The sequence below is a fragment of the Canis lupus genome, chromosome 32 (genome assembly GCF_011100685.1).
Source record: "Canis lupus familiaris isolate Mischka breed German Shepherd chromosome 32, alternate assembly UU_Cfam_GSD_1.0, whole genome shotgun sequence".
NCBI lineage: Eukaryota > Metazoa > Chordata > Mammalia > Carnivora > Canidae > Canis > Canis lupus.
The window spans coordinates 4,567,333-4,593,850 of NC_049253.1; the positions used below are offsets into that span (position 1 = coordinate 4,567,333).

Genomic DNA, 26,518 nt, shown 5'->3' on the forward strand with positions numbered 1-26,518 from the left:
AATTTCTGTCACTTCTTTTTTAAAAAAATATTTTATTTATCTATTTGGCAGATAGAGAGCAAGAGAGCAGAAGCAGGGGGAGGGATGGAGGAAGAAGGAGATGCAGTCCCCCCACTGAGCAGGGAGCTGATGCAGGCTGCAGGGCTCCATCCCAGGATTCTGGGATCATGACCTGAGCTGAAGGCAGCCACTTAACCGACTGAGTCACCCAAGAGCCCCCCTAATTCTTATTTCTACATTAATTTTATTTTGAACATTTTATTTTATTTTATAAACACTATAATTTTCTTTCTGCAATTAAGACGCGTGGATATCTTCAGAGACTATTGTTATGAAGGAAAAAAATTAGAAAAATATGCAAAAGGCTCTACTGATTTGTTATTGTGTCTGTAGATACACAGCTGATAAAATAAAAATTATGGAAAGAAATAAAAATTCAGACTTATGAAAATGCTTAAGCAAAATCAAATGTAGTGATTTGAAGAAAAAAAAATGTTGACATTATGAAGCTTTATGAAGCTAATTTTACAATTACAGAAAGCATCAAGTAAATCCATCTGGCCCTTAAGTACAATAGTTCCTAGAAGCAAGGGCCTCTTAGGTTACATGTCCCAGTCCCAAACTTCTGGCAATTAGTAACCATAGTATACTCTTAAATTTTCATCACCCAATGTGTTTAAACCACTTAGAATCATATGACTCCTCATTTATTTATTTATTTATTTATTTATGATTTATTTATTTACTTAAGATAGAGAGAGAGGTAGAGACACAGGCAGAGGGAGGAGCAGGCTCCATGCCAGGAGCCCGATAAGGGACTCGATTCCGGGTCTTCAGGATTGCGCCCTGTGCCAAGGCAGGCGCTAAACTGCTGAGCCACCCAGGGATCCCCTCGCCTTTATTTAAGTGGAGTTATTTTTCCCCAAATTTTTGAAACTGCATATGCTAATGAAAAAAAAATTCTACATTACCAATATTCTTGATTCATTATGTTTCAAATATAAATTATTTGTAATAGATATTAATTCTGAGGAGGTAAAAATTACAACAGATATGAATAAATTTAACCAATTATTTTCATATATATAATTTACTACTTCATAAGGGAATTTTAAGTTATTTAGACAGTTTTTGTTCTTAGGGGTACACATTTGCCCTGTCAGATGTATGGGAGGATAGTACAAATCATGGGAGAGGGAGATCATACTGTGGTAAGTTTATTACGTTTTATGTAACATGGTATAATATTACTTAAAGTAATATTACTTAATAAATCAATATTAGATATTGAATAAAAAATTGTCAATGAATCAAAACATAGATGGAAAACTTGGAGGAGAAAACATAGTGTATTAACTTCAAACAAAATGTTATAATTTAATATAATCATGAGGAATTGCATTTAATATATTTTATCTCAACATGCCAATTAAATGATTGCATAGATTGCAGACTCAATTATGTGCCATCTCATAGGAACACAGCTTAAATAGAAACACATTGATAGGGAACCCTGGGTGGCGCAGCAGTTTAGCGCCTGCCTTTGGCCCAGGGTGCGATCCTGGAGACCCCGGATTGAATCCCACGTCGGGCTCCCGGTGCATGGAGCCTGCTTCTCCCTCTGCCTGTGTCTCTGCCTCTCTCTCTCTCTCTCTCTTTCTCTCTCTCTCTGTGACTATCATAAATAAATAAAAAATTTAAAAATTTTTTAAAAAAAGAAACACATTGATATATAAAATTTAAGATGAAAAAGGTAGACTTTTCAAAAAAACAACTTCAAAAACTATTCAAAAGAACACATGAGCAGCTCTATTCATATTAGTAATAATAGACAATACAAGGAACTATTATCAGAGATAAAAGAGACATTACATCATGGAATGAATAAGTCATAGGGATAAAAAGCACAGCATAGAAAATATAGTCAGTGGTATTGTCATAGCATTATTTGGTGACAGATGGCAGCTACACTTGTAGTGAGCACTGCATAATATATAGACTTGTCAAATCACTATGTTGTACACTTGTAACTAATGTAACATTGTGTGTCAACTATATGTCAATCAAAAAGAAATATAATGACAAAGTAATCATTTCACCAAAAATACATAATAAAGCTTAATATTTATACATTTAGCAAAATAGCTTCAAAGTACATGAAGCAAAAAAGAAATAACTGAGCCACAATATAGATAAATTCAAACTTATAGTTGGGAATTTTAACACTTATATCTGCAGTTGATGGAATGAGTAGGCAAGATCATCGGTAAGGATAAAAAAAACTCTGAAAAAGGCTCTCAACCAATTTTATATAATGACATTTGCAGAAAGCTACAAATGACAGCAGAATGTGTTTTCATTCACAGAGACCACATACTGGTCCGTTAAATAAACCAACAACCATGTTGAGGTGGAATTAGAGATTGAGCTTTTTGAGAATAGAAGTAACCATAAAGAAAGTCTAAAGATCTGTTCACAAAGAGGTAAAATTTAGCAGTAGGAGAGAAAGATGGAGAAAGGCCATTGAGACAATATCACATAATCACTTGTAAGACAGATATTTAATTTGGATATTTATGTGAGACGTGAGTAAAGAGAATAGAAACCTCATGTGAGTGATGATTTAAATTAGTAATTTGGCTATGTTTGTTATTTTGAAAGATTATGGGGGCCAGTTAAACAGTTTTGAGATCTGCAACTATGATAGGCAGAATAATGGCCCCCAAATCTCCACACTCTTTTATAGGCTCCTGTATGTAAAATAATATGTAAAATATTATGTAATATATGTAATATATATGTAATATAATGTATGTAATGTAATGTATGTAATATATGTAATATAATATGTAAAATAATATGGTAAAAGAGAATTAAGGTTGTGAACATAATTAAGTTTGCTAATCAGTTGACTTTAAAATGGGCAGATTAGGATGATCCAGGTGGTCTGATTGTAATTACAAATGTCCTCAAAGTAGAAAAGGGAAGTAGAAGAGTCAGAATCAGAAGATATATGATGATGGAAGCAAGAGCAGAGTGACACAGTGTGAAAAGATTTGATCCACTCTTGCTGGCTTTGAAAATGGAGGGAGGGGGCAGTCCTGGTGGCCCAGCAGTTTAGCGCCGCCGTCAGCCCAGGGCCTGATCCTGGAGACCTGGGATCGAGTCCCACATCGGTCTCCCTGCATGGAGCCTGCTTCCCCCTCTGCCTGTGTCTCTGCCTCTCTTTCTCTCTCTGTGTCTCTCATGAATCAATAAATAAAATCTTAAAAAAAAAAAAAAATGGAGGGAGGGAGTCTGGGAATGCAAGTGGTCTCCAGAGGCTTGAAAGACAAACAGATTATCTCCAAATCTTTTCAAAAGGAACACAAGTCAGCTGAATTTTTGATCTTAGGACAGTAAAATCAACTTTGTACTTCAGATGTACAGAAACATAACTGAAGAGTCTGGCACTTGACTAAAAGTCTACGTATAATTTTTCAGGACTGATTATAGGCAGTTACAAAAGTTTTACTGGGCAGGTTTCATGAAGAAAGTGGCCTTCCTACAACAAACACTGGGCACAGCCAGTGCATTTCAGTGTCTGAAGGGAAATGCAGTTAAGGACTCAAGTAATCTTGGCTGGTTATGCTCTTCTACATATATGTTCCTAGTTTAAATGCCTTCATTCTCAGGTGTCTTTAATTGAGACCTTCAGTAAAGATCCTCTTCAGGAACTTCTTATGTGGGGGGAGGAGGGAGAAATCTTGAAGATCTTTTCTCTCACTGTAACGCAGTACTCGGTACTTTTGCATTCCTAGTCCTCTCTCTCAAGGGACAGATTCCAGGGTCCATAAAACTGCTGAACCCTTTTCTAGAGAGTTCCTCAATAGTGAGATGACACCCACATCTGCATCAATTCTTCTGACTCTAGACAGGTGCAAAACTCCACAGGGAAAAAGACAGGGGATCCATATTTTCCCAAGTTGCAGCCTCTTACATCATCATAATAAGAGATTAAAGACTTATCTCTTTCCTTCTTGGCTTGTTGCTTGAATCAGCTACTCCAACACCTGGCAGCTCAGCTCTCTTCCAATTTAGCTGAGATCCTGATAATAAGGTAATACATTTGTGTTATTTTAAGCCACAAAGTTTGTGGTAATTTGTTACAGTGGCAATAGAATTCTAATACAGCAATAAAATACAACTTTATCATTATTCAATTAGAAATTATACCATTTAAAATATTTGACTTGTTTTTAAGAGACTATATATATATTTAAGATTTTATTTATTTATTCATGACACACACACAGAGGCAGAGACATAGGCAGAGGGAGAAGCGGGCTCCATGCAGGGAGCCTGACGTGGGACTTGATCCCAGGTTCCTAGGATCAAGCCCAGGGCTGAAGGCAGTGCTAAACCACTGAGCCACCCGGGCTGCTCCTTAAGGAAATATATTAAATAATCTCTATTGCTTAAACACATTTGGATATATTCTTGATCAGGTATCATGTTTTTTTCCAGTATCAGAAGTCTTTCAAGATAACTAAAATAAGAAATTTTAGGACAAATTCCTTACCAGCAGTATGAGTAACTATGTGGAGTGTCTCTCAAGTAACATAATCATAATTATTAAAAAGTATGTAAGACGAGCTATTTAAAGTATCTGGGAGTAAGGATGAAATCTTACTACTTAACAATGGCATAGATGGAGTTAAAGAGTATTAGGTTAAACAAATCAAAATAAGTCAGAGAAAGACAAACACCATAGGATTTCACTCATATGTGGAATTTAAGAAACAAAAAAAAAATGAGCAAAGGAGAAAAAGAGGAAAAAGACTCTCAACTATAGAGAACAAATTGATGGTTACCAGAAGGGAGGTGGGTGGGGTGATGGGTGGAATAGGTGATGGGGATTAGGAGTACACTTGCTCTGATGAGCACCAAGTGTTGTAAGAAAGTATTAAATCACATATTGTACACTTAAAACTAATATTACACTATATTTTAACTAACAAATTGAAATAAAAACTTGTAAAAAAGAAGAAAGTATCTGGAAACTATCTGAAGGTGATATAGCAAAGGAAGAAATATTTAATCAAGAAAATGTATTAAATCTTATTAAGAACAGTGATGGTCTATGCATTTGAGTCGTGGTGGGCTTTTCACTCCACCATTTCAGCATAACCAACTCTGGGCAGTGGTGTCCAAGAAGACAGGACTTTCTTTTCTTCCAGCTACTAGTCCAAAGCTGATGACTCTCCTGTAGAGGCAGGCCACCAGCATTTCTCATTGCCATCAGCCTCATGTTTCAAAAACTCTAATCCAGGCAAGAGTAGCTGAAAGTTTGCCTCCTCCACAGAGCACCTGATCATAAGACAAAAGCTCTGCCTTGGGCAGAGAATAGTGAATCTTCGCTGCCTTTGTTTTAGACTGTTTACAAGGTAGAGGGTGCATGTTGGGTAAGACTACCTAAGAAAACCAGAGGCTGATGTTCCAGCATAATTCTCTACTTTTAAAGCTAGAGTGTCAGTCAGAGAGAGAACCAGGGAAAGAGACAACTAAAAAAAAAGCTCCCCTAGGGTCTAAATAACATTTTTTAAATGTTAAAAGACAAAGACAAAAGGAAATCTTAAAGCAGAAAGAGAAATACCTTCATTACATATAAGAAAACTTTGATGAAAGTAATACCTGATTTATCACTAGAAATGATAGAGGCCAAAGATTGTAGCATAACATTCATAGTGCACAGAGAAGGAAAACTATTGGTACAGAGTACAATATTCAGCAAAATTATCTTTCAAAACAGAAGGCAAAACTCTGGGAAACAATATGGAGTTCCCTCCAAAAGTTAAAATAGAACTACCCTACATTCTAGAAATCACACTAGTGGGTACTTACCCAAAGAATACAAAAATACAGATTCAAAGGGATATAAGCACCCCAATGTTTATAGCAGCATTATCAACAATAGCCAAACTATGGAAAGAGTCCAAATGTCCATAGACTGATGAATGGATAAAGAAGAGGTGGTATTAGGGGCACCTATGTGTCTCAGGCAGTTAAGCCTCTGACTATTGGTTTCCATTCAGTTCATGATCTCAGGATCCTGGGAGCAAGCCCTGCATCAGGATCTGGGCTTGGCAGGGAGTCTGCTTCTCTGCTTCTCTCTCCCTCTGCTCCTCCCCCCACTCACTCTTTCCCTCAATCTCTCTCTCTCTTTCTCTCTCACTCTCAAATAAATAAATACATTGTTTTTAAAAAGAAGAATATATGTATATACTACTATATGTATATATATGTATATGTATATATGTATATATATATAGGGATATTTTTCAGCCATCACAAAGAATGAAATCTTGCCATTTGCAACTATGTGGATGGAGCTAAAGTATATTATGCTAAGCAAATAAGTCAGAGAAAGACAAATACCATGTGATTTCCCTTGTATGTGGAATTTAAGAAACAAAACAGATGAATATAGGGGAAAGGGAAAAAAATGAAATAGGGAGGAAAATCATAAGAGACTTTTAATTATAGAGGAAAACTGGGTTACTGAAGGGAGGTGGGCAGGAGAATGAGCTAAATGGGTGATGGTTATTAAGGAGGGCACTTGTGATGAGTACTGGATGTTGTACAGTTGTGCAGAAGAGATGAAACAGTAAATTCTACTCCTGAAACTAACATTACACTACATGTTAACTGATAAATATTTAAATAAAAACTTGAAAAAATGGAAAATAAAAAATAAATACTTAAATGTCAAAAAAATGGCAAGGCAACCCATCAGGAAGATTAACAATTATAAAAATATATGCACATAAAACCAAAGCCTCTAAATATATGAAGATTGAGGGATATACAAAATACATGGCAAAATTGAGGGAGATGGATGACCCAATAATAGTTGATTTCATCATCCAATTTTAAATTGGTAATTGGACAATAGACAAGATCAACAAAGAAATAGAAGACCTAACAAGCCTTTAAATTATAACTATAAACTACAAAGTAGAAGAGACATCAATAAAAAATATTGAATAGAGATTGGTCTCAAGTATACATGGAGCATAGTACAGAATAGACCAAATCCTAGTCCATGAAACAAGTTTCAATTAATTTAAAATTTCAATTAATTTAAAGGACAATACGATGTATATTCTCACACCACAAGACTATGGAGTTAAAAATGCACAGCAAATAAAAACAAAAATTCAAAACTATGTGATTATTACATAACACATTTCTAAATAACCAATGGTTGATGAGGAAATCATAAGAAAAAATTAGAATATACTTTGAGATGAAAAGGGATACATACATACCAAAACTTGAGTTGCAACTAAATGAACGCTCATAGATAAAATTATAGCTGTATGTCCATATATTAAAAAGATCTAACCCCCCCACACACATTATAGCAGGATATCGCAAATTGAACTATTGAAATGATTTAGAAAATATGTAAGCATTTGAATTAGATATGAAAATGCAGGACACCATTATTATCAACAATACGCAAAGTTATCTATTTGATGTGATTTTAAAGATTGTTTAAGGTAATCACTCTTTTCCCCCCAATATATTTTACCCAATGTAACAATAAGAATTGCTAAAGTGAAACTCAACATATAATTTAATTCTTGTAAATACCTAATAAGAAAAACTTATCTGAAACACCAAAGTGTAGCCAAAGATATTTTCCACTTGTTATTATAAGCATGTGAAATAAGTTGCATTTTATAAATATATATTTCTGAAATCTCACAACTCCTTTTATAAATAAGCTAAGAACAGAAACATCTCAAAAATTATTTTGATTTTTGGAGGGGACAGATCTGTTGGTTCACAGCCTGGGGAGTTTGGATGAAATTCAAAAGTAGCCCCTTTATGCTGAGGGCAAGAAGAAACTGACGAAAGAATCCATTCCAGAATGTGACATGGCAGTTTTAATAAGAAAGGGAATTTACTTAAGAGATGTGTTCTCTGTGGCCACAAGACAAGAAGATCTCTGAGCCTTCCTGATAGAATCTTGAGATCTTATGTAGAGACCTTAATGGGGTTCAGTCACATATCCAGACCAGGCGGTTTCAATTACACATTTTGCTCTCTCAAAGCTGCATTCATGAAACGGCTCACTTATGGAATGAAGGGTGGATTTCATGTTCCTAGGAAGGGGGAGAACAGTAAGTAGACTTTGATTGACCATGTCCAATGCATGAGTCAACTGGACGGAAGTCATGTCCTCTTGATAATTTCTTCCAACAAGATTTGCGTGACTATATACTGTTCTACTTTCATCATTCTATGTTTATAAGAAACATGTTTATTTTGAAACTGAGCTAAAAAAACCACTCTGTGGTTTCCATGTTTCCTTCGGGGAGAAATAGAATGTCTTTGCTGGATTCTTCTAATATTTTAATAGACCACTGAATAATGAAAACATATTTTCAAACTTGAAAATTGTATTATGCTCAAGAACATGTGGGTAGCTCCTTAATTAATACTTTATCAGTAAAAACATTTTGCAAATACATATTCAGATTTAATAATCATTATAGACATGGCTTTCTTTAATGATATAGAAACAAAAGGTTTATTTTATTTTTCCCTAAGGTTATTGGATCACTCCATCATCATATTTTTTTAAATGACTGTTTTTTTTCCTTGTCTGTTAAAAAAAACAAAATTGATATATATATACATGTAAATCTATTTCTGAACAACCTCTTTGGTTCCAGTGATCTATTTTGTATTGATGACAAAATGACACCACTTTAATAGAGTGTAATAGTAAGTTTTGAAATCTGGTAGAATAAATCTTCCAACTTGAATTTTCCTCCAGATTGTCTAGGCTCTTCTAGATCAATTTTATTTATATATAAATTTAGAATCATTTTATAAATTTTCACAAAAATGAAGCCGTTTTAAGCTGAGATTGTGTTGACTCAGTATAACAATGCGAGGAGAACTGACATCTAGCAATAGTCATTAATAAATATACATGATATACAACTGCATTTGTCTATTAATTTGTCAGCAACATAATCTGAATATATTTGACTCTTCTTTGATAATTAATAGTGCACATTTGACTTCTTCCTTGCCAATCTTGATGCCTTATATTTCTTCTTGACTGGTTGCTGAAGATAGGACTTCTTCCTGACCTTAGGGGTCTTTACTAATATATTCACTTACTTTTACTTTTGAGAGCTATTTAGATAGGTACAGAATACTAGGTTGGTAATATGCAGACATGGTTGTTGTTGTTGTTGTTGTCATTTTCAGTACTTTAAATACATCATTCCAGTGTCTACACTCCTAAGATTTTCTGTAAAGAAAAACTATCAATATTTCTTTTTTTTCCCATCAATATTTCTATTGTCACTTTGAAATTACTGTGTCTTATAACTCTGGCTGCTTATAAGTTTGCTTGTGTATTTGATTTTCAGTATTCTGCTTTGATATGTCTAGATGTGAATTACTTTGTGTTTACCTTTTTTGATATTCAAGATTCTTGAATTTGTTGGCCATGATATTTATCATTCCTTAAACAGTTCCATACTTAATCGTTCAAATATGGCTTCTGTCTCATTCTTTTCATCATCTCCTTTTTATTTATTTGTTTGTTTTTTAAACAGCTGGTGGTTTGCTTGTTTACTGTGAGGTTCCTTTACTTCCTGCCCTTGCTTATGCCCGTGGCTTTCTTTTTTTTATATATATAAATTTATTTTTTATTGGTGTTCAATTTGCCAACATATAGAATAACACCCAGTGCTCATCCCCTCAAGTGCCCCCCTCAGTGCCCGTCACCCAGTCACCCCCACCCACTGCCCACCTCCCTTTCCACCACCCCTAGTTTGTTTCCCAGAGTTAGGAGTCTCTCAAGTTCTGTCTCCCTTTCTGATATTTCCCACTCATTTTTTCTCCTTTCCCCTTTATTCCCTTTCACTATTTTTTATATTCCCCAAATGAATGAGACCATATAATGTTTGTCCTTCTCTGATTGACTCATTTCACTCAGCATAATACCCTCTAGTTCCATCCACATCGAAGCAAATGGTGGGAATTTGTCGTTCCTAATGGCTGAGGAATATTCCATTGTATACATAAACCACATCTTCTTTATCCATTCATCTTTCGATGGACACCGAGGCTCCTTCCACAGTTTGGCTATTGTGGACATAGCTGCTAGAAACATCGGGGTGCAGGTATCCCGGCGTTTCATTGCATCTGTATCTTTGGGGTAAATCCCCAGCAGTGCAATTGCTGGGTCGTAGGGCAGGTCTATTTTTAACTCTTTGAGGAACCTCCACACAGTTTTTCAGAGTGGCTGCACCAGTTCACATTTCCACCGACAGTGTAAGAGGGTTCCCTTTTCTCCGCATCCTCTCCAACATTTGTGGTTTCCTGCCTTGTTAATTTGCCCCATTCTCACTGGTGTGAGGTGGGATCTCATTGTGGTTTTGATTTGTATTTCCCTGATGGCAAGTGATGCAGAGCACTTCCTCATGTGCATGTTGGCCATGTCTATGTCTTCATCGGTGAGATTTCTCTTCATGTCTTTTGCCCATTTCATGATTGGATTGTTTGTTTCTTTGCTGTTGAGTTTAATAAGTTCTTTATAGATCTTGGATACTAGCCCTTTATCTGATATGTCATTTGCAAATATCTTCTCCCATTCTGTAGGTTGTCTTTGAGTTTTGTTGACGGTATCTTTTGCTGTGCAAAAGCTTCTTATCTTGATGAAGTCCCAATAGTTCATTTTTGCTTTTGTTTCCCTTGCCTTCGTGGATGTATCTTGCAAGAAGTTACTGGCTGTCCACAGAGGGGTTTCATTTGGGGCTGCACAACATTGAAAATAGCTTTTTAATTAGTTGCCACATTTAAGCTTCGGGTGATTTTCATGTTAAAAAAAACTCAACAACAACAACAACAACAACAACAACAACAACAAAAAACTCAACAACAAACCAAACCACTTAACCTCAGTGGAAAAATCAGAACATCTTGTGACCACTAGGTATTTTTGCATAGCGTTCAGCTGTAGCCAGTGGTGGCTACTGGTTGCCTAATAGCAGTCCCTCCTAGTCCCACCTGCCAGCTTTGCTCAAGTGTGCTTCCTGCCTGGCCCCCTGGCAGGTGCAAGTCCGATTCCTTAACAGAAGCAGGTTTCTCTCTCAACAGGGGGCCTTATCCAAATTTGGGAGGCCAGCTACTCACCCTTCCAGCCTTTGTGCGAGCATTTCCCTCTAAGGAAGCACTTAATGGCCCTCCCACCCAACAGACTTGGCATACACATTTTACATCATTTAATTTTACAGTTACGTACATCTTAACAAGATATGCCAGAAACAAAAATAAACTCTTAACGAACAGGCACGAACCAGGGGACTGGCTGCAGTGGAGAAAACCTTTAGAAAATGTGTACAAAATATTCCAGAGTAATAGTAAGATTACATTCATGAAACTGAGCTGCAAAAGAATGTCTAGGAGAAACACTGGACAAAAAGTAACAGGAAATGTAAAAACAGAGAAGCAAAGAACATTTTATATTTAAGTATTTAAAATCTAGGTTGCCAGACATATGGGAATCTCAAAGTTACAGTGCTGCTACACTATTAGTTTTAAATTATAAAAGTTAAAAAAAATCAGGAGATTGGAATAAATATTTAATATAAGAGAACAGAGTCAAAGCATCTCATATAAGCATACAAAAATGACCACATTTTAGATATGGTCAATATGGTCTTGAAAATTTCCCATTGGGTCAGATAAAGTGGCTATGATTTTTCAGTGTAGCAAACCAATGTGGGAGCAGGACAATGGGTTTGCATATCATAGAGTTATGAGAAGAAAATAACTGCAGATTGTGATAACTCAAGTACCCTTTTAACAATTTATCACAGTGCTAATGATATGGAAGAGGGAAAGTTTAGGTAAGTAGAGGAATTAAAATTGAGAATATTCCCCCTTTTTAGTGATACATTGGATACTTTTGATATAATACAGGTTTTTGTTTTGTTTTGTTTTTTAAGTGGGTTCCATGTTGACCTGAGCTGAGATCAAGAGGCAGATGCTTAGCCAACTTAGCCACCCAGGCACACCGATATAATCTAGTTTTTTAAAAGAAAAAATTCTTAATAGCTTAGAAACTATTTTTTACTTTTTGTGTATATTCAATTAAATGGTTCATACTACACAGTTTAAAAACAGCTTTAAGGAATACATAATATATTTAATGATTATTAAGCCTTTGAACAAAAGGCGACATTTTAAGTCAATTCATGCATTATTTCAAGATCAATTACCTTATTGTGTCATTATTTAATGCACTTTTCCATGTATGTTTGTTATTCTGTTACTGACACCAAAGACATTAACCAAAGTGTCTTAGTCACTTTGAGAAATTACTTTGTCCTAATTTTTATCTAGTTCATATAGTGTTAGATGAGGCATATGGTAGGCTACTAACAGAGGAGAGTTTCTTACTCTGACTTATCCATAATTGTTGCTTGTCAACACTAGCATCTGTAGCTTTCACTGATTGAACATATTTTTTCCAAAGAAAAGTGAAGTAACAAATCCCACAAGATCAACCATGTCTAATGAGAATATCACCCTTTTACATTAAGATTTACCTCCAATACAATTATCTTATGTGATTGTGGCTTACTGCAATATGTTATAAATATCTTGTTATTGAAAAGACATAGCATTTTTCTAATTATATTTTAAATGAATTAATAGTGTCTATAAAATCACGTCTTCTTTTTTTTTATTGGTGTTCAATTTGCCAACATATAGCATAACACCCAGTGCTCATCCCATCAAGTGCCCCCCTCAGTGCCCATCACCCAGTCACCCCCACCCCCTGCCCACCTCCCTTTCCACCACCCCTTGTTCGTTTCCCAGATTTAGGAGTCTCTCATGTTCTGTCTCCCTTTCTGATATTTCCCACTCATTTTTTCTCCTTTCCCCTTTATTCCCTTCCACTAAAAATTATGTCTTCTTTTATTAAGTTAGCATTCAGATTCATTACAACCTGTATTGTGTCCTCATACAACCTATTTTATTACCAAACAGATTTTCAACAGGGAATAGAATACAGTGTTGCAGTTTAATATCTGTGTAAACTTGTGCATGAGATTTAATTTCTCAAGTCTATTTCATCAAACTTAAAAAGAGGATAATATCAGTCTTGTAAGACTATCCATCTTTATGTATTAAATAAACCCTTCATTGCTTATAGAAATCTATATTTTTGCCTCTAAAATGCCTTTTCTTGTACCAGTTTGTGTACCTGTAATAACTTTTACCTCTAGTATTTCTGCATATTTTTCTAAATCAAGACCAACAACAACCAAAAATGCTTTTTTTTTTCTTTTTTGAGGGGGATTCACAGGAATAAGTCCCCTTTCACTCATATTACTTTACACTGATGTCATTAAGCAATATAGAGTTCCCAGTTTGCTTGGGTCAGCAATGATAGGGTAACGACAGGGTTTCCCATTTTGTATGACTCCAAATCTGCCTGCTAAGCTGTACTTTGGATAAGAGTTATCATGCATTAATTTTGACTTCTCTAATTAAATTGAGTTCTGATACTATGTCTTCCTATTGGTACATTATCCTCCATAAGTCTCTACGTATTTCCTAGAATGTTAATGTGACAAATAGATATTTCTTGAACTAATTTTTTTTTAAGCTTGTATTTCTGTATTCATGAGACACACAGAGAGAAGCAGAGACATTGGCACAGGGAGAAGCAGGCTCCCTCGGGGCAGGGCAGGGCAGGAGGGGAGCCTGATGCAGGACTCAATCCCAAAACCCTGGGATTACGACCTGAACCAAAGGCAGACACTCAACCACTGAGTAACCCTGGTGCCCCTGAATATTTTTTATTTTGGTATCATAATTGACTTTATTTGGCATCATTAAACATGTTAAAAACCTTTTTGTCATTCTTCCAAAATATGGGGTTGGAATCTCCATATCAGAAAGCCCTCTTCCCATACTTAAATTAAGTTTAAGTAGTTTGTATGAATGAGTGCTATAATAAAAAAGATTGTAAATTAAGAGATAAAATAATATCTAATTCCATATCAAAAGAACTCTTCTAAATTCAGCAGATACAGAAGTTAGCTAACTAACCAGGCAAGCAAGTGAGCTTGTTTCCTTGATCTTATAGTAAAGTGAAGTAGTTTGGTATTTAAGAAGTTAAATACCAACACAGAAAAATGGTAAATTTAATTAAATTGAGAGGAGGGGCAGGATGGCGGAAGAGTAGGGTCCCCAAATCACTTGTCCCCACCAAATTACCTAGATAACCTTCAAATCATCCTGAAAATCTACGAATTCGGCCTGAGATTTAAAGAGACCAGCTGGAATGCTAGAGTGAGAAGAGTTCGCGCTTCTATCCAGGTAGGAAGACGGGGAAAAAGAAATAAAGAAACAAAGGCCTCCAAGGGGGAGGGGCCCCGCGAGGAGCCGGGCTGAGGCCGGGGCGAGTGTCCCCAGGACAGGAGAGCCCCGTCCCGGAGGAGCAGGAGCTGCACCGACCTTCCCGGGGGAAAGGGGCTCGCGGGGAGGTGGAGCAGGACCCAGGAGGGCGGGGATGCCCTCGGGCTCCCGGGGACACTAACAGGCACCTGCGCCCCGGGAGAGTGCGCCGAGCTCCCTAAGGGCTGCAGCGCGCACGGCGGGACCCGGAGCAGCTCGGGGGGCTCGGGGGCGGCTCCACGGAGGGGGCTGCGGGGCGGGAGCAGCTCGGGGAGCTCGGGGGCAGCTCCGAGGAGGGGGCTGCGGGGCGGGAGCAGCTCGGGGGCTCGGGGGCGGCTCCGCGGAGGGGGCTGCGGGGCGGGAGCAGCTCGGGGGGCTCGGGCGGCGGCTCCACGGAGGCGGCTGCGGGGCGGGAGCAGCTCGGGGGGGCTCGGGGGCGGCTCCGCGGAGGGGGCTGCGGGGCGGGAGCAGCTCGGGGGGGCTCGGGGGGGGCTCGGGGGCGGCTCCGCGGTGGGGGCTGCGCGGCCCGGGAGCGCGAATCCAGCAGCGCAGGCTCCGGAGCACAGGGCGCGGGGACACAGCCCAGGATCCCGCCTCCCCCGGGACAGACAGAGGCCGGGAGGGCCCAGGACAGCGAGGACGCTCCTGCCCCAGCTGAGCAGAGCAGCGGCCCCGCCCCGGAGCCTCCAGGCCCTGCAGACGGAGAGCTCTGTAGCTACTGCGGGGGCTGACTCCAGGGCTCCAGAGCTGGCCCCGCCACTGCGGTTGTTCCTCCTGGGGCCTCACGGGGTAAACACCCCCCACTGAGCCCTGCACCAGGAGGGGGCAGAGCAGCTCCCCCAAGTGCTAACACCTGAAAATCAGCACGACAGGCCCCTCCCCCAGAAGACCAGCTGGACGGACAAGTTCCAGGAGAAGTCAAAGGACTTAAAGTATACAGAGTCAGAAGATACTCCCCCTTGGTTTTTTTTTTTTTTTTTTTCTTTTTGATTTGTTTGCTTCCCCCACGCCCTTTTTTCCTTTCTTTCCTTTTCTTTCTCTTTTTCTTCTCTTTTTTCCTTTTTTCCTTCCTTTGTTCTTTTTTCTTTTTCTCTTTTCTTTCCTTTTTTCTCTCTCTCTTTTTCTCCTTTTCCCAATACAACTTATTTTTGGCCACTCTGCACTGAGCAAAATGACTAGAAGGAAAACCTCACCTCAAAAGAAAGAATCAGAAACAGTCCTCTCTCCCACAGAGTTACAAAATCTGGATTACAATTCAATGTCAGAAAGCCAATTAGAAGCTCTATTATACAGCTACTGGTGGCTCTAGAAAAAAGCATAAAAGACTCAAGAGACTTCATGACTGCAGAATTTAGATCCATTTAGGCAGAAATTAAAAAGCACTTGAATGAGATGCAATCTAAACTAGAAGTCCTAACGATGAGGGTTAACGAGGTGGAAGAAGGAGTGAGTGACATAGAAGACAAGTTGATGGCAAAGAGGGAAACTGAGGAAAAAAGAGACAAACAATTAAAAGACCATGAAGATAGAATAAGGGAAATAAGCGACAGCCTGAGGAAGAAAAACTTATATTTAATTGGTGTTCCCGAGGGCGCCGAAAGGGCCAGAGGGCCAGAATATGTATTTGAACAAATCCTAGCTGAAAACTTTCCTAATCTGGGAAGGGAAACAGGCATTCAGATCGAGGAAATAGAGAGATCCCCCCCTAAAATCAATAAAAACCGTTCAACACCTCGACATTTAATAGTGAAGCTTGCAAATTCCAAAGATAAAGAGAAGATCCTTAAAGCAGCAAGAGACAAGAAATCCCTGACTTTTATGGGGAGGAGTATTAGGATAACAGCAGACCTCTCCACAGAGACCTGGCAGGCCAGAAAGGGCTGGCAGGATATATTCAGGGTCCTAAAGGAGAAGAACATGCAAGCCAAGAATACTTTATCCAGCAAGGCTCTCATTCAAAATGGAAGGAGAGATAAAGAGCTTCCAAGACAGGCAGCAACTGAAAGAATACGTGACCTCCAAACCAGCTCTGCAAGAAATTTTAAGGGGGACTCTTAAAATTCCCCTTTAAGAAGAAGTTCAGTGGAACAATCCACAAAAACAAGGACTGAATAGATATCATGATGACACTAAACTCATATCTCTCAAGAGTAACTCTGAACGTGAACGGGCTTAATGACCCCATCAAAAGGCGCAGGGTTTCAGACTGGATAAAAAAGCAAGACCCATCTATTTGCTGTCTACAAGAGACTCATTTTAGAGAGAGGGACACCTACAGCCTGAAAATAAAAGGTTGGAGAACCATGTACCATTCAAATGGTCCTCAAAAGAGAGCATGGGTAGCCATCCTTATGTCAGATAAACTAAAATTTACTCCGAAGACTGTATTGAGAGATGAAGAGGGACACTATATCATACTTAAAGGATCTATCCAACAAGAGGACTTAACAATCCTCAATATATATGCCCCGAATGTGGAAGCTGCCAAATATATAAATCAATTAATAACCAAAGTGAAGAAATACTTAGATAATAATACACTTATACTTGGTGACTTCAATCTAGCTCTTTCTACCCTCGATAGGTCTTCTAAGCACAACATCTCCAAAGAAACGAGAGCTTTAAATGATACACTGGACCAGATGGATTTCACAGATATCTAAAGAACGTTACATCCAAACTCAACTGAATACACATTCTTCTCAAGTGCACATGGAACTTTCTCCAGAATAGACCACATATTGGGTCACAAATCAGGTCTGAACTTATACCAAAATATTGGGATCGTCCCCTGCATATTCTCAGACCATAATGCCTTGAAATCAGAACTAAATCACAACAAGAAGTTTGGAAGGACCTCAAACACGTAGAGGTTAAGGACCATCGTGCTAAAAGATGAAAGGGTCAACCAGGAAATTAAGGAAGAATTAAAAAGATTCATGGAAACTAATGAGAATGAAGATACAACCATCCAAAATCTTTGGGATGCAGCAAAAGCAGTCCTGAGGGGGAAATACATCGCAATACAAGCATCCATTCAAAAACTGGAAAGAACTCAAATACAAAAGCTAACCTTACACCTAAAGGAGCTAGAGAAAAAACAGCAGATGGATCCTACACCCAGCAGAAGAAGAGAGTTAATAAAGATTCGAGCAGAACTCAACGAAATCGAGACCAGAAGAACTGTGGAACAGATCAAAGGAACCAGGAGTTGGTTCTTTGAAAGAATTAATAAGATAGATAAACCATTAGCCAGCCTTATTAAAAAGAAGAGAGAGAAGACTCAAATTAATAAAATCATGAATGAGAAAGGAGAGATCACTACCAACACCAAGGAAATACAAATGATTTTAAAAACATATGATGAACAGCTATACGCCAATAAATTAGGCAATCTAGAAGAAATGGACGCATTCCTGGAAAGCCACTAACTACCAAAACTGGAACAGGAAGAAATAGAAAACCTGAACAGGCCAATAACCAGGGAAGAAATTGAAGTAGTCATCAAAAACCTCCCAAGACACAAGAGTCCAGGGCCAGATGGCTTCCCAGGGGAATTCTATCAAACGTTTAAAGAAGAAACCATACCTATTCTCCTAAAGCTGTTTGGAAAGATAGAAAGAGATGGAGTCCTTCCAAATTCGTTCTGTGAGGCCAGCATCACCTTAATTCCAAAACCAGACAAAGACCCCACCAAAAAGGAGAATTACAGACCAATATCCCTGATGAACATGGATGCAAAAATTCTCAACAAGATACTAGCCAATAAGATCCACAGTACATTAAGAAAATTATTCACCATGACCAAGTAGCATTTATCCCCGGGACACAAGGCTGGTTCAACACTCGTAAAACAATCAATGTGATTCATCATATCAGCAAGAGAAAAACCAAGAACCATATGATCCTCTCATTAGATGCAGAGAAAGCATTTGACAAAATACAGCATCCATTCCTGATCAAAACTCTTCAGAGTGTAGGGATAGAGGCAACATTCCTCGACATCCTAAAAGCCATCTACATGAAGCCCACAGCAAATGTAATTCTCAATGGGGAAGCACTGGGAGCCTTTCCCCTAAGATCAGGAACAAGACAGGGATGTCCACTCTCACCACTGCTATTCAACATAGTACTGGAAGTCCTAGCCTCAGCAATCAGATAACAAAAAGACACTAAAGGCATTCAAATTGGCAAAGAAGAAGTCAAATTCTCCCTCTTCGCCGATGACATGATACTCTACATAGAAAACCCAAAAGCCTCCACCCCAAGATTGCTAGAACTCGTACAGCAATTTGGTAGCGTGGCAGGATACAAAATCAATGCCCACAAATCAGTGGCATTTCTATACACTAACAGTAAGACCTAAGAAAGAGAAATTAAAGAGTCAATCCCATTTACAATTGCCCCCAAAAGCATAAGATACCTAGGAATAAACCTAACCAAAGAGGTAAAGGATCTATACCCTAAAGACTATAGAACACTTCTGAAAGAAATTGAGGAAGACACAAAGAGATGGAAAAATATTCCATGCTCATGGATTGGCAGAATTAATATTGTGAAAATATCAATGTTACCCAGGGCAATTTACACGGTTAATGCAATCCCTATCAAAATACCATGGACTTTCTCAGAGAGTTAGAACAAATTATTTTAAGATTTGTGTGGAATCAGAAAAGACCCCGAATAGCCAGGGGAATTCTAAAAAAGAAAACCATAGCTGGGGGCATCACAATGCCAGATTTCAGGTTGTACTACAAAGCTATGGTCATCAAGACAGTGTGGTACTGGCACAAAAACAGACACATAGATCAATGGAACAGAATAGAGAACCCAGAAGTGGACCCTCAACTTTATGGTCAACTAATATTCGATAAAGGAGGAAAGACTATCCATTGGAAAAAGACAGTCTCTTCAATAAATGGTGCTGGGAACATTGGACATCCACATGCAGAAGAATGAAACTAGACCACTCTCTTTCACCATACACAAAGATAAACTCAAAATGGATGAAAGATCTAAATGTGAGACAAGATTCCATCAAAATCCTAGAGGAGAACACAGGCAACACCCTTTTTGAACTCGGCCACAGTAACTTCTTGCAAGATACATCCACGATGGCAAAAGAAAGAAAAGCAAAAATGAACTATTGGGACTTCATCAAGATAAGAAGCTTTTGCACAGCAAAGGATACAGTCAACAAAACTCAAAGACAACCTACAGAATGGGAGAAGATATTTGCAAATGACATATCAGATAAAGGGCTAGTTTCCAAGATCTATAAAGAACTTATTAAACTCAACAGCAAAGAAACAAACAATCCAATCATGAAATGGGCAAAAGACATGAAGAGAAATCTCACAGAGGAAGACATAGACATGGCCAACATACACATGAGAAAATGCTCTGCATCACTTGCCATCAGGGAAATACAAATTAAAACCACAATGAGATACCACCTCACACCAGTGAGAATGGGGCAAATTAACAAGGCAGGAAACAACAAATGTTGGAGGGGATGCGGAGAAAAGGGAACCCTCATACACTGTTGGTGGGAATGTGAACTGGTGCAGCCACTCTGGAAAACTGTGTGGCGGTTCCTCAACGAGTTAAAAATAGACCTGCCCTACGACCCAGCAATTGCACTGCTCAGGATTTACCCCAAAGATACAGATGCAATGAAACGCCGGGACACCTGCACCCCGATGTTTCTAGCAGCAATGGCCACAATAGCCGAACTGTGGAAGGAGCCTCGGTGTCCATCGAAAGATGAATGGATAAAGAAGATGTGGTCTATGTATGCAATGGAATATTCCTCAGCCATTAGAAATGACAAATACCCACCATTTGCTTCGAAGTGGATGGAACTGGAGGGTATTATGCTGAGTGAAGTAAGTCAATCGGAGAAGGAAAAACATTATATGGTCTCATTCATTTGGTGAATATAAATAATAGTGAAAGGGAATATAAGGGAAGGGAGAATAAATGTGTGGGAAATATCAGAAAGGGAGACAGAACATAAAGATTCCTAACTCTGGGAAACCAACTAGGGGTGGTGGAAGGGGAGGAGGGAGGGGGGTGGGGGTGAATGTGTGACGGGTATTGAGAGGGGTGCTTGATGGGGTGAGCACTGGGTGTTATTCTGTATGTTGGTAAATTGAACACCAATAAAAATAAATTTATTAAAAAAATAAAACAGGAGAATAAAAATTAACATTAAAAATTTTTTTGATTAAATTTAAATGATAGTAACTGCAAGTTATTTAGTTAAATTTAAATAATTAGTACACTGGAATAGAATATCAGGTAGTAAAACTTGGGAAGGTTTCCCTGAATTAGGAATTATTTGCTAAAATCTGAAGGAATGGACTTCTACTTCCATTAACATGGAAGTTAATGATGATTAACATGATTTGCTATGTTAACAAAGTTAATGATAAGTTAACATAATTTATATGTGTTGGAAAATTCTGCCAGTAAAAAAGCCAATGTCTGTTTAAAATACAAATATAAGAGCTTATTGAAAATATATCGCTTCTTGGCAAGATAATAAGGACTAATCAGAAGCTAAATAAATAGAGTATGGGAATAAAAGGGCTTAGTATGTTAGAATCAGCTAACTGCTTTACCAAACCCCAAATCTCAAAGACAATACATTAGAAAATTTTTATTTTTGTTTTTTTCCCCTCCATAAAACTTTTCAGTGCGAGAGTTTGGTGATTATTCCATGTTATGATTCTTAAAAGGCATGTTTCTTACACATTGTGGACACTCACTAAAAACTTGGAGTCCACGACTTACAATTTTGGTTTATAATCAATTAGTTTTTGCAGCTCTGCTGGCACAAGATTATTGAACTTTATTCCATTTCATTTTAGCTTATAAAATGACCAAATCCTCTGGATCTCAACAATTTTTATCTAATATGTTGCTAAATCCAGCTATTTGCAACCAATATCCTTCTAACCCACTATTTTCAAGTTTCTCCAGAGTTTTAGATTGGTAGGTATTTGGTTTACTTTCCAACTTCTAAGTTTCCACAGATAACAGGTGTTTTCTCACACATGTGTTTTACCATTGTTTAGCATGAATACACTGCAGATAACTGTGTAGAACCAAAATATAAAAAAAAAAAGAACCAAAATATACAGTTAATTCTGTAGAACCAAACAACTTCATACCACAATGGAAGACCAAAAAAATTTCTATTTTACTGATAGCATATGTGAAATGACTGTGTGGTTTTTAAGTCCTGCTCTGCTTTTCCATCTAGTCTGGGATCAAAGCTGATAATATTACTATTACCAGAAATATTGCCAGTCATTGTGGCAGAAATAGAAAGAGCATTTTGAATGATCCAAAACCAGCTCATTAATGGTCTGGTCTCAAAGTGTTATGTCACTTTCACTTGTAACTCATTTGAAAGGATTAATTCCATGACATCATCCAACCACAAAAGGATCAGAAAGTGTAACATATTTATGTAGAAGGGGGTGAACCAGAAATACTGGGAAACAACAATAATGACTAATACATAGATGTCTATGTGTGTGTTCTAATTTTATAATCTGCACGTTCTATGAAGTCTCACCCAACATGTTCTGTGATTCTTAGCAGTTGTCACCTGCCATTAAGGAATTGCCACATTTACTATTTTAAAAATGCAAATTATAATTTTATGGATTAGATAAAGTAATATTAAGATTCTAAGAGTTAAATATAAAATATCAGTGACTTAACACAAGAAAGTTTACTTCTTGTTCATGAAGAGTTACATCAGTAGTATGGGGGCTCCATTTCAGGTGATGATCAGGGAACAAGGATCCTAAAATCTTCTGGCGCTCCCATTGTCAATTCATGAACATTGATCCAGGAGACAGAAGAGAATGGTTAAATGTCTGTGTGGGAGACTTTCAAGCTCTAGGTCTAAAATTCTCACATGTCACTTTTGCACATGTTCCTTTGTCCTGAACTGAGTCACACAGCCACACCTACATAAACATACAAGATCCAAGATAATATGACTCCTGGTTGATCAATGGTATCTCCATAACATTTTTATGCTATATGAAGTAAACAGAATATTTGGTATAGTATTATCTATCTCTATTCTAGCCAGCTTTTAACCTTAGGATATCAGCTAAACCAAGGTAGATTTACATATTTTTTTTAAAGTCTGTGCTGGAAAATAACCCAGAAGATAATCCCTGTTCATGGATCTAATAGGCGAAGCCTGTAAAAAGGCAAGATCACAAAAAGAAACATCTTCATTGTAAAGCTGAAGAGAAAAATAAACCCATTGTGAAAAAAGTGTCTTAAAAAATCTTTCCGGGTGGCCCAGCGGTTTGTTTGTTTATTTATTTATTTATTTATTTATTTATTATTTTTTTTTAATGTTTTACTTATTTATTCGAGAGAGAGAGAGGCAGAGACACAGGCAGAGGGAGAAGCAGGCTCCATGCACCGGGAGCCCGACGTGGAATTCGATCCTGGGTCTCCAGGATCGCGCCCTGGGCCAAAGGCAGGCGCCAAACCGCTGCGCCACCCAGGGATCCCTGGCTCAGCGGTTTAGCGCTGCCTTCAGCGCAGGCCCTGATCCTGGAGACCCGGGCTCGAGTCCTACCTCAGGCTCCCTGCATGCAGCCTGCTTCTCCTTCTGCCTGTGTCTCTGCCTCTCTCTCTTTGTGTCTCTCATGAATAAATAAAATCTTTAAAAAAATTTTTTCCTCTCCTAATTTTTGTATCAAATAGAAGGAGAGACAACCTGTATTTAATCTGTGGAGAAGCCAACTCATAAAATATGATGGCTCAAATTAACTTTTATTAGCTATTAAAAAAAATTCCTAGAGACATTTTTATTTAAAATTGTCTGATTCTCAGGTACACTTAGCCAACTTGAGGAAGCACTTTCAATCCTCTCTGGAAAAGCATACATTCAAACCAGACTCAAAGTTAATTCAGGTTAATTTCCTGAGCATTTGAGTTTATGTCAAAAATACACATTATGCATTTTTAAAAAAACATGAATGAAGGACAATAGGAAAACTAAACAGAACTTGTTTGCTTTTGGAAGTTTTACAGAGAATACAATAGGGGTGAATCTGTATAATTTAAATAAAAATTAAAAATTCTTGAGATTAACTAAAAACAAGCATTATAAAAAAGTCTAAGACTATTTTAAAAATAAATAATTATAGAAGTAAAAAAATATAATACAAGCTATTAAAGAGATTATTTTAAAAAAGACTTAGCCTCTTTCACAATTGCCAAGACATGTACAACTTAAATACAAAATTTGCAATGAAACAAAGAAAAACATAAAAACACCAACATAAAGGATAAAATAGCAGTCAGAAAAACAAAAGATCACCTAAAAGTAAAAAAAAAAAAAAATTAAAAAGACTGCTCTTTTCAATTATATCCATAGGAATAATGAAAACACACACACACACACACACACACACACACACACACACACATTTGAAAGGAAATACCACCAGATTAAAAGTTTAAGATCCAAAGGGTGGCTCAGCGATTGAGTGTCGGCCTTTGGCTCAGGGTGTGATCCTGCAGTCCTGGGTGGGATCCAGTCCTGCATCAGGCTTCCTGCGGGGAGCCTGCTTCTCCCTCTGCCTATGTCTCTGCCTCTCTCTCTCTCTGTGTCTCTCATGAATAAATAAATAAAAGTTTTTAAAAAAGAAAAAGTTTAGCCCAAAGAGTGAGTTTTTAAAGAGCAAGGGCAAAATTATTTCTGGTTAACAAAATATGAGGGCATTTATCAGTATTATACTTTCATTTCATAAGAGAAAAGTATTTCAGAAGAGGTATGATATTCAATAAGAAATTTGATGGTAATAAGGTTAAAACTAAATACACATTGACTAAGTAATAATAATAATACCTAATTTGTTGGTTTAAAAATTAATTTAAAAATTAAAACAATAGTTTGAGTGGCAGGTGATCACATTTAAAGCATACAGATTTTTGCATCATTTAGCACAGTATAAGGATATTAATAACATTACAAATGGCAAAATGTTATTTTAATTTATATACCATTAAAATAATAGACATATACCATTTACTTTTTAGACAAGTACAGGGAACAAATTGAATAAGTATTAAAAAAGTATAACTTACTGGATGAGGTGGTAGGAAGAACTCAAATGGGAGGAGACTATTTCATGGAAACAGAAGAGTTTATATAATGGTCAAATGGTAAAAGATAGGTTATCCTTTATGAATAACCAAAAAATGTGTCAATCTTTCAGAAAGCCTTGTGATTATTAATTTTATGTGTCAATTTAACTGGGCTAAGGAATGAACAGAGGAAAAAAAAAGGAATGAACAGAGAGCTGGTAAAACATTATTTCTGGGTTCATGCTATCAGTGATAGTGTAACTGATGGAAATTAGCATTTGAATCAATAGATTAAGTATAGCTCATCTTCCCAATGCAAGTGGGCATCATCTAATCCAGTTAAGAAAAGCTGGAGAAAACATACTTATACTCATGTGCCAGCACTTGCATGCACAGGCGCATGCGCGCGCGCACACACACACAATGTGAATGTGTTAGAGAATAGGATTCTGGAGAAAAGAGACATACATTGACATAAACATTGCCAGTTTTGGAGATCTATCCCTTCACATATTTGTTGATTCTTAATCACTCTGAGTCCCAAAAGATAAAAAGCAATAGAAATCTAAAGCTAGTGGAATTTGAGGGGTTCACATGTGGTTTGGGGGGTTTTTTACACTGTGGCCATAAAACTTGGGGTTGAGGAATATCAAAGTAGCTAGGATATGAGGGGGTTAGTTTCTGGTAATAAGGACACTGAAGGAAACCCAGTGTTCTACATCAGTATTTAGTAACCAGGGCCAAAGGATTAAAAACCATGCAGAAAAGGCTAGCTAAGACCAGTAAACAGCTAGAATTCAAGGTTTGCCAAGTAGTAGAAATACTGGTAAACACCACACCTCAGACTTCCTTTTAAGGTGGAACAAGCTATAAGTCAATCGTCACAAAATCTGAAATGGAGCTTCAAATGAACCCAAATTAGGGCAGCCCAGTCTGCTCAGCGGTTTAGTGCCGCCTTCAGCCCAGGGCATGATCCTGGAGACCCCGGATTGAGTCCCGTGTAGGGCTCCCTGCATGGAGCCTGCTTTTCTCTCTGCCTCTCATGAATAAATAGATGAATGAATGAATGAATGAATGAATGAACGAACAAATGAATAAATAAATAAATAAATAAATAGATTCAAATGGACCCAAATTATAACAGATGTGCATATACTTTAATGTCATGCTACAGAGCAAAATTAAATCTTTGGAAGAAAATAATATTGGAAACACTAAATTACCTCTACACAATTTACCATGCGAAGTATCTAGCTTTTAATAAACAAAAACAAAACCAAAAATTCTTAAGAAAATAGATGTTAAAGGATGGAGAATTTTGTCAAATATCAAATATTTGGGATCAGAAAATGGGAATACAGAGGGTTGGTGGATGTTTTAACCTCTATCACCAAAAAAGAAAAGAAAAAGGGAAAAAATAATGAAAAGTTAATTCAGGAAAGTAAAATAATTGAAATAAAAAATTCAATAGATGGTGGAATTATTGAGATGATTTGTGACCAGCAAGATATATCAACAAAAAACATGAAAGTCACCATGTGAAGAGAGAAAAAATAAATGGAAAAGAGCACATGAGACATGATGACTCCAGAATAACCTTAATTCTAAAACCTGCTGAAAATACTACCCCCCCAAAAAAATGTTTCAGGCCAATTGCTCTCATAAACATAAATGTAGAAATCATAAGCAAAATATTGGCATATTGAATCCAAACTTGTATTAAGAAACTCTGAATGGCTTTGACTTCTGAAAGTCAAATATAATTCATCACATCAATAAAACAAAGAAGAAGCACCACACAATCACTCCTAATAGATGCTGGAAAAGCACTTTATAAGCTTCCTACCCATCATGACCAAAACTCTTAGCAAATCAGAAATAAAAGTTAACTTCC

At 37.5% G+C, this 26,518-nt stretch overlaps 1 long non-coding RNA gene across 1 annotated transcript in view; it reads right to left on the reverse strand.

Annotated features, from left to right (window-relative positions):
• Positions 1–3,326: 3,326 nt before the first annotated feature.
• The window catches only part of LOC111093695, a 53,272-nt gene continuing 30,080 nt past the window's right edge, over positions 3,327–26,518 (reverse strand). Inside the window, exon 3 of the long non-coding RNA XR_005382513.1 lies at positions 3,327–4,088. This is a non-coding gene — a long non-coding RNA (uncharacterized LOC111093695). The remainder of the gene's footprint in view (positions 4,089–26,518) is intronic.